The sequence below is a fragment of the Nothobranchius furzeri genome, chromosome 6 (assembly GCF_043380555.1).
Source record: "Nothobranchius furzeri strain GRZ-AD chromosome 6, NfurGRZ-RIMD1, whole genome shotgun sequence".
NCBI lineage: Eukaryota > Metazoa > Chordata > Actinopteri > Cyprinodontiformes > Nothobranchiidae > Nothobranchius > Nothobranchius furzeri.
In genome coordinates, this window is record NC_091746.1 from 72,317,092 (window position 1) to 72,337,590 (window position 20,499).

Sequence of the window (20,499 nt, forward strand, 5' to 3'; positions counted from 1 at the left end):
TGATGCAATTTGCTGGGTTCCTTATATAGGAAACATTATTTCTGATTGGCTTAATGAACTGACCTGAATTGGAATGTTTATTATGTGAAGTGCCTTGAGACGACTCTTGTCGTGATTTGGCGCTATATAAATAAACTTGAATTGAATTGAATTGAAATGAATGTGTGGTCCAGGGCGTACGGCACAGCGGGTTAGAAAATAGCGTTTTTAGCTCCGATGACTTTTATTCATTTTATTGTTCTCGAGCCGAGCGGAAAGGGAGGAGACTTGGGCTCCTTATTTGTTTCAGATCATCTGCACTTTGTCGTTCCCCCCCCCCCCCCCCATCCTAAAATCTGTATTTTTCCTATTTTTTTCCAGGATTATTCTGTAGGTTTTTTTGTTTGGTCTTCCCCTCTTTATTGTGGTCACTCCTCCTCCTCCTCCAACACCACCTCCCCAGACTCGTGACTCATAAGCTGATGTTCAGCTGACAGGAGTTTATTGTAAGTTAAACACGGGCGACTGTTCCTCCCACACTCAGGACCGACATTAGCAGGAAGCTTGTTAGAATGATCTGGAGCGTAGTTTGGAAGCGAAGCTGCTTAAGTGGTTTAACGGCCGGCGTTCGGCGCTCACACACACACTACAGCTCGCTGCTTGAGGCTGAAGGCTCATACATTTTTAAAACTCTCTGCTGTTGGCAGCCTGCTCTTCCTCTCCTCTTCCTCCTCACCTTCTTTTAATCTTAATCATTTCTTCCCTAAGTAAAAGGTCAGTTGTTCGCCTCTGGATTGATGAGCTGATGCAAATGAAACCAGGACCGGCGTGTGGGAATGAAAAGGCAGCATCGGTCAGCAGACGGCCGTCAGAGCCACCTCCGTTTAGAGAATCGGGGAGAAAAGATGGCGACGAGGCCCAGAAACAGACTTTTTTTGCACAAAGACGTTTTTTGTGCAGCCTTTGCACGAAACCCCTCATGTGAAAGTTTGTTGAGAGCGTCCTCCCGCTGCAGCAGAACAACACGTCTCACATGAATGAATGAGCTGTTGGCTGAGAGGAAACGGAAGATTAGGTCGGGGTTCTGTTGACTCGTAAACATCACCAGGAGCAGCATGACACTATGAAACAACGATCAGCTGTTAGGGGACAACCGTCTGCTTTGTTCTGGCAGCAGACGACGGTGGGAGCACGTCGGCCTCAATGTGCTGAAGTAATGAGGATCACGAGGCTGTGAGGAGCTATTGTTAACGGGTCGGACCCACACACCCTTTCTGCTCAGGTTCTGGGCTCCAGAACGCGCTCTCACCTGCAGACTCTAGAGGAACTAACAAGGTTCACGAAGGTGTGAGTTAAAATGAGTGTGAGACTAGGGCTGGGCGATAGGACGATTTTAGACCGTTTTACGATCGACACATCTGACGGTCTGTCATTTTTGAGAGACCGTTTTATCACGATTCACAGCTCTGCTGTTGAATTTCTGCCTCTGAATGAAAAGGGAACTTACCTCCGGCGAATGACACGCCTTTGTTTGACCCTTAACCAATCAGAGTGAGTCATAGTAATATATTAGTGCCCCGCTTGTTTTCACCTGTGTGTGAACAAACATGGCTTCGGCCGCGGCTGAGAGCAACAACGAGGTTTTCGTTCCGAAGGAACTGGTTGGTTTTTCACCCGATGACAAAGAGCAGCGAAACGTCATTTGCAAAGTTTGCAAGGAGAGCGTCAAGACAAGTGATGGCAACACCACAAACTTGTTTAATCACTTGAAAAGAAGGCATCCCAAACAGTACAATGAGAGCCAGCTGGCAGCTAAAGCTAAAAAGCCTGCGGCTGTGGCGGCTAGTGCTTCTTCCAGGCAGCAAACGCTAACAGAAACACAAAACTCACTCCCTACGACAGAGACAGCAGACGATGGAACAGCGTGACAGATGCAGTGACGTACCGCTTGGTTAAAGATTTGTGCCCCGTGCGAACAGTAGGAGCGGGATTTAAGAACATGATAAAAACATTGGACCCGCGCTACGAGTTTTCCAGCCGCAAGTATTTTTCGAACTCCGCCATTCCACGCATGTACGCTGAATGCAAAGTGAGAGTTGCAGAAAATATTCAGAATGCGCAGTTTTTTGCTACCACAAGCGATCTCTGGTCCAGCCGCACATCAGAGCCGTATTTGAGCTTAACTATCCACTACATGAGCAACTGGGAGCTACATAGTATTTTGAACAAGTTAATGTTTGCACAATACGTTTGCAATTTACATGTTAGCACTTTAAATATGTTTACGATTTTAATTTATGTTAAGTTACTTGAAAAACTAGAAAAACTGATTTTTGTAACTGTTTCTCTCAGGGCTTTTATCATCTCTGGTGTGAGTTTAAAATATAAGTGTGTTAGCACTGTGCTGATTATCCCTAATATGAATAAATGTTTATTTATTCAGTGTTTCTCTTCTTTAATACGCAATTGAAGTTATGCTATTCATGGATAAAAAATCGTGATAAAATCGAAATTGTGATAAAATATTGGAAAAATCGTGATATTCTATTTTTGCCATATCGTCCAGCCCTATGTTGTTCTGAGATTATTGGTGTTTGTGCGTTAATGCTCACAACTTTAGTTACATGTTCTTCTGTTTTCCTACATGAGACATTTAACACGTTTAAATCAGCTTGTTTGTGCTGCTGATGTAAAAACGTCGAGGTTCAGAAATGAACTCAGACTTGTGGACAGATGTTTTCTTCCAGCTGTGATAGAACAAGCATCAAACCTTCTCCAGACAGACTCATTTCATTTGCAAAGCCTTTCCTGACTGATCCGCAGAGATTTGATCCAAGTCCTGTAAGATTTTCATACTGGGACAGGAATCCGTCTCAGTGAGCCGAGTCATCAGCTGCAGCTTATTGGTTCCCAAACTTATTTATCCGCGCACCCCCTTCTATGTCCCGACCATGTCGACGCACCCCCCAGCCCCACATCAGGGCATGGCTATAAATAAAATAAAATAAAAAATTTATATATATATATATATATATATATATATATATATATATATATATATCAGACGTCACACTAAAGTTAGGACATATGCGGAGGACACACACACACACACAAGCAAAATATACTTGTTTTCAGTTTTATTGTGCCCACTTACATTTTCTTAGGCCCACCCACAAATGAGTTTCTGGCTATGCTAATGGTGACTTTTGACAGACTTCTCTGAGCTCCGCAGCCATTACACTTTTCACCTCGCGCACCCCCGGGGGTGCGCGCACCACACTTAGGGAATCCCTGATCTAAGAACACAAATTAAATAGTAAATTATGAATTTTAGACATGTGGGCTTTTAGCTGCTGAGGCTCGTGTAACTTCAGGTGTTTGTACCTAAAAGTCTTTACAGCAATCCTCATACTAAGCAAGCATGCAGCGACAGTGGAGAGGAAAACTCTTTTTAACAGGAAGATTACCTCCAGAGAATCCTGGCTCAGTATAAGCAGCCATCCTCCACGGCTCACTGGGGATGGAGAAGAGTGAGCACACACGCGCACACACACTGATGTGCATGCACATAGACACACAAACGCAAACACACACTCACGCATGCACACACACACACACACACACATGCACACATGCAAATGCACACACACGCGCATGCACACACACTCACGCATGAACACGTGTATGCACACAGACACACGCACACATGCAAACGCACACACTCACGCATGCACACACACACACACACACACACACACACACACACACATACACACACACACACACACACACACACACACACACACACACACACACACACACACACACACACACACACACACACACACACAGGATGGCTCTCCAGGCTGCCTTTTAGGAAAAGCAACAGCAAAATCCTTCCATGTTTGTTGTTAAGCGATGACATCCGGGCTGTTGATGATATTGTGTCTCCTAGCAACTGGGAATCCCCTCTCAGAAGAGCTCTGGCTCAACGGATCTCCTCACACAAACAAATGGGAGAAATTCCTTCAGCTTTCTGAAACGGAATCAACCCGTTTTCCTGTTTGATGGAACCTCTGAGTCGTTTCTGCTGCTGATTCATGTTTATTGTTTGTTTCAGAGACGGAAACACGTTCTTTCCCTCATGTAGTGATGATGCCTGAATTTATGTCAGCAATTAACCCTGTTCAACCTGTGTGTGTGTGTGTGTGTGTGTGTGTGTGTGTGTGTGTGTGTGTGTGTGTGTGTGTGTGTGTGTGTGTGTGTGTGTGTGTGCGCGTGTTCCCTGTGACAGCTGTTTGTCTTCGTTCTGCACCACCAAGACCAGTGCAGTATAAATCCAATTAATTTTTAAAGGCCTGTCTCCGGGTCACTGGGAATTGTGGGAATTGCTGTCATCCACTTGGGTGAGTGTGTTTGTGTCCAGCTGATTGGTTCTGACCCAGCTGCCCTTTTTATGATCAGCCAGCCCGTGTTGTGGGATTCACACTCCCGGTCCCTGCTTTGTTCTGATTAAACCCACACGACAGGAAGTGATGTCATCTTGGTTTTGAACTGGATAATTAACAGACATCTTTAATGAACATGATTAGAGTTGCACCGATTCAGGGTTTTAGGCTGATACAGAACCCAGAATGAACAGTTGAGGCCGCCTCGTCGGTCTCCGTCCTCTCGGTGCCCTGGGCCAAACCCAGCAGCGGGGGAACAAATACAGAAAAACCTGCTGCTGTCTGAATCTGACTTTGTCTCATTAGCAGAATTTACTGCCTAACCTACAGCTCTTTAACCCTCTGGAGGCAGGCGTTGCAGATTAGCAACGTTAAATCCTGCCTGGTTACTCCACACGCGTGTTTCATGAGCGTTTTTAACTCAGAAGAACCTCTGAAGTACTTAGTTGTTCGTCCTTTTATCAAAACTTATTTTGAGCCTGAGAGGGTTAAATGTGATTGAATTTACTTTAATTCACCAATAAAAACATTATTCATATGAAACATATCAATCCGTTGGACTAAATTAGTCATTTTAAGCTGCCAGTTGAAACATAATTATTGTTATTTTAAATATTTGAACTTCTGGATTAGATTTAATCTTGTCTTGTATGTTCTGGTAAAATGTTTTCTTTTTGTATTTCTACATAAATCCACATGAATTTAAACTAAACGTGGAAGCATTTTAGCTCCCGGTCGAACGATGAATGATCCACACTTGTGTAGAGTCAGAGGACTCCAAAGCACTTTACACTACAGAGCATCATTCATCCATTCACACACACACTGGTGATGATGAGCTACGATGTAGCCACAGCTGCCCTGGGGCGCACTGACAGGCACCACCGGTCCCTCCGACCAACACCAGCAGGTAAGGTGGGTTAGGTGTCTTGCCCAAGGACACAACGGCAGAATTCCCTGGGAGCCTATCCTGTAAACTATAGGACAACCTGTTGCAATAGTACTACAGAAATCCTGCTGCTGCAATAGTACTACAGTAATCCTGCTGCTGCAATACTACTACAGGTGTACCTGCTTCTGCAATACTTCTGCAGTATTCCTGCTGTTGCAATACTACTACAGTAAGCCTGCTGCTGCAATACAGTAATCCTGCAGCTGCAGTACTACTACAGTATATCTGCTGCTACATTACTACTACAGTAATCCTGCAGCTGCAATACTACTACAGTATACCTGCTGCAATACTACTACAGTAATCCTGCAGCTGCAATACTACTACAGTATACCTGCTGCAATACTACTACAGTATATCTGCTGCTACAATAATTCTACAGTAATCCTGCAGCTGCAATATTACTACAGTATACCTGCTGCAATACTACTACAGTAATCCTGCAGCTGAAATACTACCACAGTATACCTGCTGCAATACTACTACAGTATATCTGCTGCTACAATACTACTACAGTATACCTGCTGCAATACTACTACAGAAATCCTGCTGCAATACTACTACAGTAATCCTGCTGCTGCAATACTACTACAGTATACCTGCTGATACAATACTACTACAGTATATCTGCTGCTACAATACTACTACAGTATATCTGCTGCTACAATACTACTACAGTATATCTGCTGCTACAGTACTACTACAGTATACCTGCTGCAATACTACTACAGTATACCTGCTGCAATACTACTACAGTAATCCTGCTCCTGCAATACTACTATAGTATACCTGCTGCAATACTACTACAGTAATCCTGCAGCTGCAATACTACTACAATATACCTGCTGCAATACTACTACAGTAATCCTGCAGCTGCAATACTACTACAGTATACCTGCTGCAATACTACTACAGTATATCTGCTGCTACAATACTACTACAGTATACCTGCTGCAATACTACTACAGTAATCCTGCAGCTGCAATACTACTACAGTGTATCTGCTGCTGAAATACTATTACAGTATACCTGCTGCAATACTACTACAGTAATCCTGCAGCTGCAATACTACTACAGTAATCCTGCTGCTGAAATACTATTACAGTCTACCTGCTGCAATACTACTACAGTATATCTGCTGCTACAATACTACTACTGTAATCCTGCTGCTGCAATACTACTACAGTATACCTGCTGCAATACTACTACAGTAATCCTGCAGCTGCAATACTACTACTGTATACCTGCTGCAATACTACTACAGTAATCCTGCTGCTGCAATACTACTACAGTATACCTGCTGCAATACTACTACAGTAATCCTGCTGCTACAATACTACTACAGTATACCTGCTGCTACAGTACTACCGCAGTATACCTGCTGCTACAATAGTACTACAGTATACCCACTGCAATACTAATACAGTATACCTGCAGCTACAATACTACTACAGTATACCCCCTGCAATACTACTACAGTATACCTGCTGCTACAATACTACTGCAGTATACCTGGTGCTACAATAGTACTACAGTATTCCCCCTGCAATACTACTACAGTATACCTGCTGCTACAATACTACTACAGTATACCCCCTGCAATACTACTACAGTAATCCTGCTGCTACAATACTACTACAGTATACCTGCTGCTGCAATACTACTACAGTAATCCTGCTGCTACAATACTACTACAGTATACCTGCTGCTGCAATACTTCTACAGTATACCTGCTGCTGTAATACTACTACAGTATACCTGCGGCTGCAATACTACTACAGTATACCTGCTGCTGCAATACTACTACAGAATACCTGCTGCAATACTACTACAGTATACCTGCTGCTGCAATACTACTGCAGTATACCTGCTGCTGCAATACTACTACAGTAATCCTGCTGCTACAATACTACTACAGTATACCTGCTGCTGCAATACTACTACAGTAATCCTGCAGCTGCAATACTACTACAGTTATCCTGCTGCTACAATACTACTACAGTAATCCTGCTGCTGCAATACTACTACAGTATACCTGCTGCTGCAATACTACTACAGTATACCTGCTGCTGCAATACTACTACAGTATACCTGCTGCTGCAATACTACTACAGTATACCTGCTGCTACAATACTACTACAGTATACCTGCTGCTGCAATACTACTACAGTATACCTGCTGCTACAATACTACTACAGTATACCTGCTGCTGCAATACTACTACAGTATACCTGCTGCTACAATACTACTACAGTAATCCTGCAGCTGCAATACTACTACAGTTATCCTGCTGCTACAATACTACTACAGTAATCCTGCAGCTGCAATACTACTACAGTTATCCTGCTGCTACAATACTACTACAGTAATCCTGCTGCTGCAATACTACTACAGTAATCCTGCTGCTACAATACTACTACAGTAATCCTGCTGCTACAATACTACTACAGTAATCCTGCAGCTGCAATACTACTACAGTAATCCTGCTGCTACAATACTACTACAGTAATCCTGCTGCTACAATACTACTACAGTAATCCTGCAGCTGCAATACTACTACAGTTATCCTGCTGCTACAATACTACTACAGTAATCCTGCTGCTGCAATACTACTACAGTAATCCTGCTGCTACAATACTACTACAGTAATCCTGCTGCTGCAATACTACTACAGTAATCCTGCTGCTACAATACTACTACAGTAATCCTGCTGCTACAATACTACTACAGTAATCCTGCTGCTACAATACTACTACAATAATGACTAAATGAAATATCCAGTTGTCCCCACATTACTAAGATATAAGAAGAAAAGCAGTAACAAGTCATTAACCAACACAAGTAGATGACTGGATGGTTAAAACATCTTCTGTGAAAAGACAAAAATGAAGTGATGATAATTATTTCTGCTGATGGTTAGTCGGACGTGTCTGACAGCTGCTTCCTTCATCGTTCTCCTCAGATAAGATTATAAACACTTCCTGAGAGTTCACCTGGTCAGGTTCTACATCATAGTTGCTGTTCTACCGCTTCTTCCATCAGCCTGACCTCAGGTGACCCTGCACCAATAAGAGAGTGTGTGTGTGTGTCGGCCTCACCCTCTCATTACACACACTAACAATTAAACAGCTCAGAGGGAGAGAAGTGAGAGACATCCCAGTAGCTAACTATCTAGTTAACCTCTGAGTTACCAGCTACTAGTTTAGTTACTGGTTGATTTTGGGATTATGGACTTTTATGGGACGATGCGAGGTTTGCAGGTATTTGTTTTTTAGTTAATGTTCTGTGGTTGCTGGTTGGTCACTTGTATAATTAACTAGTAGTTTATTTTGGAACAATGTGGTGCTAGTTTAGTTAGTTCAGTTATGGGTTTAATTTAGCTAGGTATTTTGTCACTCTTTTAAGCCGTTGGTAATGAAATGATAACCATTTATTCATTTAGTTAAGCATCAATTACCTTTGCTAACTAGTGAGTTAGTAAGTGAGTTTAGCAGAAACGGTTTTATCGGCTAGTTGGTAAAATGTAAGGTTTGTTGACGTTTAACCAGGAGTCAGTTAAAGTTATTAGTAAGTTTGTTTTTGCTTTATAATCTATTTAACTTGGTCTGTTAATTATAGTCGTTGTTAATCAGTCACTCAAACCAGTCCTGATAAATGATAAATGAACCACTCTTGTGTAGTGCCTTTCAGAGTATGAGGACTCCAAAGTGCTTTACACTACAGTGTCTCATTCATCCATTCACACACATTCACATGCTTTCCTCCTTGTAGTTCATGTGGGTAACTACCAGTCTGTGATCTAGTTAAGATGAGACATGGTAAATGAATGGTTGGCTGGTTATTGAAGGGTCTGGTGTTGCTTGAGTCAGCTGATTGATAAGGTAAATATTTGTAAGTAACTAACCAAGTAATGAGTAATGAGTAACTGAATAAACATGTATGTTAATTGAACAGATGCTGGTCATTGTAGTTTATCATATTAACTTGTTGGTGGCTCAGTTGGTTATTTTTTTCCTTTATTTTGGATTGAACCAAAGCAGTTATTGGTAAAGAGGGTTACTCGTTAAATTCGCTGGTCAGGTGGATAGTTAGTTGTCTACATCAGTATTGTGTTAGTCCATCGTTCAATCAGCCTATATACAGGTCACTGGTAGAGTCACATCACCAGCTGGTTATGATAATCAGCCTGATCAGGGATTGTTTAAAACTCCAAAGATCAGATTACATAGAAAATGCTACTACTAGTAACTATTTGTGTGTGTGTGTGTGTGTGTGTGTGTGTGTGTGTGTGCTCTTTCTGGAGGTATCTTCCTGTTAAAAAGGAGTTTTCCTCTCCACTGTCGCTGCATGCTTGCTTAGTATGAGGATTGCTGTAAAGACACTGACTAGTCAGTGACTCGATGTGACCTGCTGGGTAATTTATATAGGAAACTTTTTACTGATTGGCTTAATGAACTGACCTGGACTGGAATGTTTACCGTTTGAAGGTCCTTGAGACGACCTGTTGTGATTTGGCGCTTTATCAATAACATGAATTAAACTGAGCTGAACTGAAATGACCAAGAGACTCTGTCCGGAGTCTGGGGTTTGTTTGCCCTGTCTGGGATTCCCATACAACAATTACAGACTTCCATGGGGAAGATTTTACTCGAGGTGCAACAATCCGAACTTAATGGACCGATTCCTGTTCAGCTCTGGCCCACCGATAAAGAGATATCTTGAATTCCTCTCAAATAAGTAAAATCTACGAAACCCCTGAATGCACCAGGAGGAACTGTACTAGCTAGCATGAGCTAGCTCTTAGCGATGGTGCATTCATGGATCAGGTAAAACGTGTGACTTTTCAATACTGCTTGGCAAAGGTGTGTTCATGAATCAATCATGCTTCATATGGACACATTTCACTGGACGGTTTTTGGGTCGTTGCTTGTTTTTATTTTCATGATTATTATTTAATGTTTATTTTACTTTTTTTAGATTAATTTGAATCAGGTCGGAGTTGTAAGTGAGGTTGTTGGTTAGATTCCAGTTAGCCATCGAGGCAGGAATGCAGACAGGAAGTTGAAGCTGTGAAGCCAGTCAGCAGTCCAGCCCTGCGGCCAGACAAGTCAGCTGCTCCGAGAGGGGCGTGGCCTCCTGCTTTGCTGCCTCCAGCCGTATGGTCGTTATTCACCCGGCGGTCCGGTCTTCCCGCGCCTCTCCGACTCATTCAGCGAGCCAGCTGGTAAGTGTAGATGCAGGTCGGACTAACTGGCCAGCTGCTTTGGACACCCTGGACCTCCGTCAGGATCTAAAAGCCGAGGAGTCACTCAGAGGTAGGAAGCAGGCAGAGGTTCTGCTGCGTTTAGGAGCTGCTGGGGGAACCGGGCTTTTACTCTCTGATGTTGGGAGAGTTCAGAACAGAACTGGGATCTGATCTGTGTGTCGGTGGGTCAACACCTTTCTCTACAAGTTAAGGATGGTGTTGTTGCTCTCAGCTGCATCCTCCAGGCAGCTCGTTATCAGAGGAGTCGGGAATTGTCACACCGTCGGAGTCTCATGACACCAGTGATGTTCTGACGGGAAGTTGGCTGCTTTAGGGAGGATCGTCTGATTTTCTGGGGTTCTAAATCTAACATGAAACATTTGGGTTAAAGTTAATAAAGGTTTCTATTTACGACGCCCTTTAAATGTTAAGGTCTCTCATTTTTTAAACGAATTTAGAAAATTTCAGGCTAAATTTCTACTCGTAAAATTTCATAGGACAAAAAACAGGACTTAAACTTCAAATTTCAGAAATATTCTGTGAAAAGTGATGATGTGTGTCCTGTCCTGCTCTGTCCCAGTGGCCAAAGGCAGAGTTTAATCACTGTCATAAATAAAGAGTTGAGGTCCGTAGAAGACCAGAGTGGGATCACAGGAAACGTCGGAGTCAGAGCCGTAAAGATTATTAGATTACTGTTAAACAAGAATAATCCAGACTCAGACTCAACCTTCATACAATCCATCCATCCATCTGTCCATCCATCCATCCATCCATCCATCCATCTGTCCATCTATTCTTCCATCCACAGGGTATCTGCAGGTTAAAGGGAGCCAAATTTAAGACTTTTTAAGACCTTTTTTAAGGCCACTTGGACCAAATTTAAGCAATTTTTTAAATTAAATTTAAGCTATAATTTCCAGCTATTGCCTGGAACCGGTGCTAACCACGTCGTGAACGTGGGATTAGCCATCCAGTTACCATCAAACTTGCACTTCCCCATGGTGCAAACTCCCACTAGATTAACCAGCTAATGTGCTCATCTAAAAATAGTCCCCTTTCACAACCAACCGAATGTGTACGGTTCCGCTTACGCCAACATCGTACATAAAAAATGCTGAACACTAACTAGAAATTCACGAAAATTTTATAGAAATAAAACAGTCTTGTTTATTGGGTTTTTGGACATTTAAGACCTTTGGAAACTGTATTTAAGGATTATTTGTAATTTTTAAGGATTTTTAAGGCCTTAAATTTGGAAAAGCTAATTTAAAACTTTTTAAGGACCCACGGATACCCTGCATCCATCCATCTGTCCATCTATTCTTCTATCCATCCATCCATCTGTCCATCTATTCTTCTATCCATCCATCCATCCATCCATCCATCTGTCCATCTATTCTTCTATCCATCCATCCATCCATCCATCTGTCCATCTATTCTTCTATCCATCCATCCATCTGTCCATCTATTCTTCTATCTATCCATCCATCTGTCCATCTATTCTTCTATATCCATCCATCTGTCCATCTATTCTTCTATCCATCCATCCATCTGTCCATCTATTCTTCTATCCATCCATCCATCTGTCCATCTATTCTTCTATATCCATCCATCTGTCCATCTATTCTTCTATCCATCCATCCATCTGTCCATCTATTCTTCTATCCATCCATCCATCTGTCCATCTATTCTTCTATCCATCCATCCATCTGTCCATCTATTCTTCTATCTATCCATCCATCTGTCCATCTATTCTTCTATATCCATCCATCTGTCCATCTATTCTTCTATCCATCCATCCATCCATCCATCCATCTGTCCATCTATTCTTCTATCCATCCATCCATCCATCCATCCATCTGTCCATCTATTCTTCTATCCATCCATCCATCTGTCCATCTATTCTTCTATCCATCCATCCATCTGTCCATCTATTCTTCTATCCATCCATCCATCTGTCCATCTATTCTTCTATCCATCCATCCATCTGTCCATCTATTCTTCTATCTATCCATCCATCTGTCCATCTATTCTTCTATATCCATCCATCTGTCCATCTATTCTTCTATCCATCCATCCATCCATCCATCCATCTGTCCATCTATTCTTCTATCCATCCATCCATCCATCCATCTGTCCATCTATTCTTCTATCCATCCATCCATCTGTCCATCTATTCTTCTATCTATCCATCCATCTGTCCATCTATTCTTCTATATCCATCCATCTGTCCATCTATTCTTCTATCCATCCATCCATCTGTCCATCTATTCTTCTATCCATCCATCCATCTGTCCATCTATTCTTCTATATCCATCCATCTGTCCATCTATTCTTCTATCCATCCATCCATCTGTCCATCTATTCTTCTATCCATCCATCCATCTGTCCATCTATTCTTCTATCCATCCATCCATCTGTCCATCTATTCTTCTATCTATCCATCCATCTGTCCATCTATTCTTCTATATCCATCCATCTGTCCATCTATTCTTCTATCCATCCATCCATCCATCCATCCATCTATTCTTTTATCCATCCATCCATCTGTCCATCTATTCTTTTATCCATCCATCCATCCATCTGTCCATCTATTCTTCTATCCATCCATCCATCTGTCCATCTATTCTTCTATCCATCCATCCATCTGTCCATCTATTCTTTTATCCATCCATCTGTCCATCTATTCTTCTATCCATCCATCCATCCATCCATCTATTCTTTTATCCATCCATCCATCTGTCCATCTATTCTTTTATCCATCCATCCATCCATCTGTCCATCTATTCTTTTATCCATCCATCCATCCATCCATCCATCTGTCCATCTATTCTTCTATCCATCCATCTGTCCATCTATTCTTCTATCCATCCATCCATCTGTCCATCTATTCTTCTATCCATCCATCCATCTGTCCATCTATTCTTCTATCCATCCATCCATCTGTCCATCTATTCTTTTATCCATCCATCTGTCCATCTATTCTTCTATCCATCCATCCATCCATCCATCTGTCCATCTATTCTTCTATCCATCTGTCCATCTATTCTTCTATCCATCCTTCTATTCTTTTATCCATCCATCCATCTGTCCATCTATTCTTCTATCCACCCATCTGTCCATCTATTCTTCTATCCATCTGTCCATCTATTCTTCTATCCATCCATCCATCATCCATCTTCACCAAAAAAACAATAAACAACAAATCTCACATTTTCTCACCTACTGGCTCCATGTGAGTTTCTATAAAAATGGGAAAATGTCCTAAACGCATAAATATAGCTGCAGTAGCGTGGTTTAAGCTAAGATTCGAACGTTTCATTCTGACGTTTAGTTTTTGTTTGGCCCTAAAGCTGCTGAACCCTCTGTTGTCCACTCAGGGATTACCAATCAATCAAGCATTGTGACAAAGGTCAAAGGTTAACTGGTTTCCTTTTCATTAGAAGTCACTAAATCAGTTCCTCCTTTTAGGAAAAGTCAATGACTTCTGACTTAAACAGATTATTCAGACATATTTGCTGCTAACTGATGTATCAAAATGTTCTCGAAGATTTGAAGAGTAAAGGATGAAAGGTACAGAAAATAAATCAGAAACATGGCCGTTTCTCAGTACTTAAGGACTCTAGTACGTTCTTGTGTACTAGACAAGTATGTCATGGGCAAGGACACCAGAGAGTCTGTTCTACCGAGAACGGGAGGACGAGGATGGCGTTCGGAACAGAGCCATACTCCGTTGCGCCACAAACAGCCTGACATAGAAGTAAAAGTTTAGTTCATTCCTTAAAAATCAAAATAACAACTAAAACATATTACTTGTATGTTTGGTTCACCTTTAATCAAAACTGATAAAATACCAGAACTTCCTGTTAAACGAAGAAAAAGTTTAGTTTTCCTCAAAACAAAGCTACGCTGCTTTTATTTTGATAGTGGGTTAGCTTATTAGCATTGTGAGGGATTGTGAAGAGTAAAACCTAAATACACACAGCAAATTTTACAGATCACACAATTATTTACAAGACAGCTTAATATTCCTTTATTTGTATTTCTACTATAAAACACTACAGTTACGACCTTTTCCTCTGACGTTTGGAGTAAGGGCTTTGAAGCCATGCACTGTTGGAAACTTCGCAGTCCTAAGTCAGCTGAAGATGGCGTTGATGCATTCTCAATACAATGGGCGGAGCAAGAACACATCCGGGAACTTTGAGCAAACTTGCCGTGATGCGTTCTTAGGATTGGAACAGCACTTGGGCCATCGTAGATCACGTTGCACAAGAACATGAGTACACACAAGTACGCATGTTGAGAAACGCCCTGCGTTTTTGGATGTGTTTAAAGTGACAGTGTGTATTTTCCCTGGCAATAGGGGGCAGCACTTACCTAAATTATTGCAAGCAAGCATTATTTTTGTGTTCAAGAAAGAACTTCCCAACCGATGGCCATTAGGGTAAAAAATCCCTGAGAGTGCAACCTCCAGCAGACTCCCTTTCATCACTGGCAACGAATGCAGAGGTAAATGTTTATTATTGGTGAAAATTTTGCAACCATTTGCTACAAATCATTAAATGTGTTTTGTCCTCACGGGCTTCCATTGAAGGAGACATGGCATCCAATATGGCGTTGCCCAGAGACTTAGACTCGCTCCACGTATTTTAGAAAAGATTTTTATGGTTATATGTTATGAAACTGCCAATATTTTTCAACAACTGAGCATCTTTTAATCCATTTACAACATTTTGATGGATATTTCCAAATATTAATAGTAAAAACTACACATTGTCACTTTAAAGTCAAAGATCATCAGAGGAACCATTGTTTCAGTCATGTGTGATTTTATTGGTAAGTTGGTTGTCAAATTTATTTTAAAGCAACAGATTTCATCCATTATTGAACAAAACAACAACAACAACAAACAATCTGTAAAAGGTGCAATGTGTAAGAATGAAATAAGAATGACATCCTGTGGTCAAATGTGGGTACTGCTGCCCATTTTCAAAAGAGTGACTTTCTCACTCCTGTTCCGTGAATTTCCAGCTACGGATCAGCACCAGAAGATTCTAGATGATGAGTGAAAACGAGTCATGCACGGTAAGCTGGCATGTAGATAAATACATTTCACTGTGAAGTCCAGTTGTTGGAATTTAAAACGTAGCTTGAGATATTTTTAGAGCCGTCGTCGTCGTCAACGCCGTCTTCCTCCGGCTATCCGGGTCCGGGTCGCGGGGGCAGCATCCCAACTAGGGAGCTCCAGACCATCCTCTCCCAGGCCACCTCCACCAGCTCGGAGATGTAACCTCTCCAACGTGTCCTGGGTCGACCCGGGGGCCTCCTGCCGGCAGGACATGCCCGAAACACCTCCCCAGGGAGGCGTCCAGTAGGCATCCTGACCAGATGCCCAAACCACCTCAACTGGCTCCTTTCGATCCGGAGGAGCAGCGGTTCTACTCCGAGTCCCTCCCGAATGTCCGAACTCCTCACCCTATCTCTAAGGCTCTATTTTTAGAGCCAACTGTTTGAGTCTAGTTAACCGTTAGCATTTTTAGCTCAACGTTAGCCTCATTTTGCTGTCTGGTGTCAAATTACAAATGCCGGCGCTTCAGCATTAGCATTAGCTCACAGGATGTAAACAGTAGCTACGTCCCTCTTTGGGTTTTTTGAAAGGAGACAAACTGACCCGTGTGTGTGTGTGCGTGTGTGTGTGTGTGTGAGAGAGAGAGAGAGAGAGAGAGACAGAGAGAGAGAGAGAGAGAGAGAGAGCGAGAGAGAGATCATGTGTGTGACTTCTATTTTAGCCTTGTTATTTTATTTTACTACCTCTTCACGTGAGCTGTCTAATGAGAACAAGTCAGCTACATTGTGCAATCACAATAAAATCATGTTGAATCTTCAGAGATCAACTAAACTAGACATAAAGTTGGCTGGTTTGCATCAATTTTACTTTTAGAGTTTTACTGATGTTTTGAACCAAAGCTCTTTTTAATGACTTAGTTTGAAGTTATTGTCTATTTTATTGTGGGGAAATTTTTAATATCTGAAAGTTTTGACAAACTGCTGTTATTTGTCTTAATTTAAACCATCATAAAAGAACATATTTGAACTCCGTTACCAAGTGAAAAAGATTCAAGAACAAAAATATCTTTGATTCAGGAACTAAAGCCAAAACATTTTAGTTTTTCTTTGCTTTCTAAAGATAATGATGCTGTGTGTCTGCTGTCCTCAGGGAAACAGCAGGACCACACATCCAGTCAGCTGACTGGTCACATGATCTCTGACTCAGTAAACAAAGAGACAGAGTTGGATGCTTTATGAGGATCTCGGACATCCGGAGAGTAAAGCAGAAGAACAAAGTCAGAAATACGGATTAAAACAGATTATATTTGCCCTCAGACTTCTAAATTAGAGGTATTCAATTCCGGTCCTCGAGGTTCGGCATCCAGCACGATTTAGTGGTTTCTGCAGACGTCTGTTAATCACCTGAAATCAGGTGTGTTAAAACAGAGTAAAAACATGCTGGACACCGGCCCTCCAGGCCTCAATACCCCGTTCCAAATCATCATTTAAAGTGGCAGTGTGTAGTTTAGTGCCACTAGGGGGCAGTACATACATTTTAGGGTTGTTTTACACCATATCGCCGTGACTGTTGCTAGTTTAAAAAAAGCATTACGGTAAATGTTACCAGTGGAGCAGAAAGCGTGCAACCTTGGCGTGACTCCGGAGACTTCCATGGTCCTTCCATTGACAGAAGGCAATGCCGATTAGTGTTTTCTGGTGTTGTATTTTCCGGAATCTGCTCGGGTTCCTGCACCTGCCGATGACATCATCATACTACGGCAATACCGCTCGACCAATTTATATTGATTTCTTTTTTGATTCTGTTCATTCACATATGTTTTGGAAATAATTTAGCAGTTTTGTTATTAAATTAGGGTTTTTTACTACCTAAATGTTTTTGAAGGTGGTAACGTAACTTCCTTAAAGGGACATTATGTAAGTGTGACGGCCAAAACATGTATAGAAATAATAAATGTCTTCTTCATACAGTCTCCTGCAATGCCCTGGTCCTGTAGAATGAGCCCTGGCATTTTACTGTGATTGCCTGTTTTTCTGTAAAATCACAGAAAAAGAGAGATGCTCGGGTCGAGCAGGCTGCTTCATGTGCGTTCACGCTCAGGCATCGCCCGTAGCATTTGCTATCCATAGCTTTAGCAGCAGAGAGAGAGGCAGTGCCACTTTGTCGCTGTTCCTAACGCCTAGTGACAAAGCTAGCTACATTTCTGAGGACCCTTAGCTACTTTCTGTAGAACTTTCTTCTAGATATTTCCTGCAAATTAGCAACAAAATAACCATTTTCACTCCGAACCGTTCTTTGGTTTGACGTTGTTTCAGCTGTCATCAAGGATATAAATGTTACAGATACAAAGGACGTCACTGGCGCTTTAGCTCACCTAGTAAGATGACGGACTCCCATGCAGGAGACCTGGGTTGTTGTCGGCTGTGCTGAAGAGAAAGGTACAGAACCAAATTATTTAATTAATTAATTCAATTCAATTCAAATTCAAAAATACTTTATTAATCCCAGAGGGAAATTGATTTATTAATCCCAGAGGGAAATTGATTGTTAATTAAATAATTAAAATAATTAGCTGCGCGTTCTCCTGTCCTCTGTCGTCCCCCCCCCCCCCCCCCCCCACACACACACACACACACAAGGGACTGTCTCAGCTGTTATTTTCGTTAAGGAGTGTGCACATACAGCATGCACGCCTTGTGCACGAGCCTACTATTGAAGCTGCCGTTACGCTTTTGGCCTGAGGGGGCAATCACGAGCATAAAAATTCAAAACTCCATAAAGCCCCTTTAAATCATGTATCTAGCCAATCATCTAGTGTGATGTCATCGACAACTGCAGGACCCCGAGCAGGCCAGAAGGAAGCATGGCATCTAATATGTCTTCCCCAAAGATGCTAGACCCACACACTTTGAACTTTAGAGCCAGTTTTTATGGTTACATGTTACAAAGCTGCCAGTACGTTTCAACAACTGGACATCATTTTATTTATTTTCAACAATGTTTCGATGGAGAATTCCAGAAGGTAAAAACTTCACGTTGTCTCTTTACATTTACCCAGAATTTTTTGGTTGTTTGCAGCAACAAGTAGTTGCTGGGCTAGCTGTAGCACTTCTGTCTTTTTTTTTTGTTCATTTTAAATATATTTTTAAACATTTTCTAAATGCTTTTTTATATTTTTACTTTTTTTTTGTGAAGTGCCTCGTGATTTTTATCTTGAGAGGCGCTATAGAAATGATATTTTCTTCTTCTTCTGGTTGGATTTTTTTAAGTCTGCTGGAAAATTGAAATTTGTGGCCAAATTAATTTTATAATCAATCAAAATTTTATTTCTAAATGCCATTTACAACAACCAAAGACTGCAGAAGGTGCAGAACAGGAAGAAACCTTCAGAGTATCCTGGCTCAGTATAAGCAGCCATCCACCACGACTCACTGGGGATGGAGAAGACACACACACACACACACACACACACACACACACACACACACACACACACACACACACACACACACACTCACACACACACACACAGGTTACATTATGATTTCTTTGTAAATATTCTATGTGGTGAAAGATACACTTTATTGTATTTATCCTAGGGAATCTAATTAAACGGGTAAACTAGTAGTAGCACATTCAATGCCAAAGAGAGTAAAAAGTTATTATCAGGAGAGGGAGAACGTTTAAGTGGTTAGCAGCAGTGTGCTAGCCGATGGCCCCCTCCATGAGGCCACCACAGCTCAGCAGAACATCATTGTAGCTTCTTCTGGGGAGAAAAACACTTAGAGAAAAAATAAAGTTAACAGCTGAAATAGCAGGAAATAATACAGTTAAAGAGCAGATTGTAGAAGAAAGTAGTAGAGTGTGGAAAGTGGTCAATGTGTCCTCCAGCAGTCTAAGCCTATAGCAGCATAACTACAGAGATAACTCTGGATAACCTATCCTTTTAGATGGAGGCATGTTGGAGGCAGGGCAAGGGAGAGCCGTAGGGCTGCTCAGTTAATCGAATTTTAATCCCGATTACGATCTGAGTTTTGAACGATTATAAAAAACAAAACAAGCCGATTATTTGCTCCTCCCGCTTGCGCTGCCCCGAGTTGCAAATGAAGCGCTCCTCCACAGTGTTGCCAACTTAGCGACTTTGACTATTTCTAACAGCTTTTCAGACCCCCTTCTTGACTTTTTAAATCTTAAAAATAACTAGCGAACACATCAGAAACATCTCTGGTAACCCTTAGCTACTTTCTGGATAACTGTCGTTGACATTTCCTGCAAGTTAGCAAAACCCTCCGCCTGCGCTCCGGACCGTTCTTCAGGACATTAGGAAAGGGAATGATGTAGTGATGTGCCAGTCACTAAAAACGGCTCTCAGAGCCGGCTCCCTGTTGGATTAACCAGAGTGAGTGACACACACACCATACCTGCGGGCTCCTGAGCCACTAAAAAACGGCTAAATGTGCGCGTGGGGCGCCCTAAACACACATGCAGCTTGCCCCTGATTGCTGTGAGACCGGGTTGGGGGGTGGGGGTTGCAGCTGTGGTTGGGACATTTATTACATTAACTGATGGACTTGTAAATAAATAGTTTATAAATAAGGATTGAAATCGATAGAAATAAGTTCCTCACGCTGATAAATAATAACTAATCTCTCTGAGGACACGGTGCTAGTGCACTCCCTTACAGCACCTTGACATGACTCAATAAATGTTATGCAACATTTAGTGAACAGCAATTTGCATGTATTTGTTATAAATGCCACTGTATAATTCTTGCTGTCAGTATTTGCAAGATATTGGTATTTGG

The 20,499-nt window shown here is 41.8% G+C and overlaps 1 protein-coding gene across 2 annotated transcripts in view; it reads left to right on the forward strand.

Moving 5' to 3' along the window:
• The window catches only part of rab27b (RAB27B, member RAS oncogene family), a 56,791-nt gene that overhangs the window by 17,537 nt on the left and 18,755 nt on the right, over nt 1–20,499 (forward strand). Inside the window, exon 1 of one of the 2 annotated variants that reach the window (XM_015977064.3) lies at nt 10,216–10,694. The exons of the other annotated variant lie outside the window; for it this stretch is intronic. The gene's annotated coding sequence lies outside the window, so the exon portion shown is untranslated. Of the gene's footprint in view, nt 1–10,215; nt 10,695–20,499 lie in introns of those variants that run through there. 2 annotated transcript variants of the gene reach the window in all.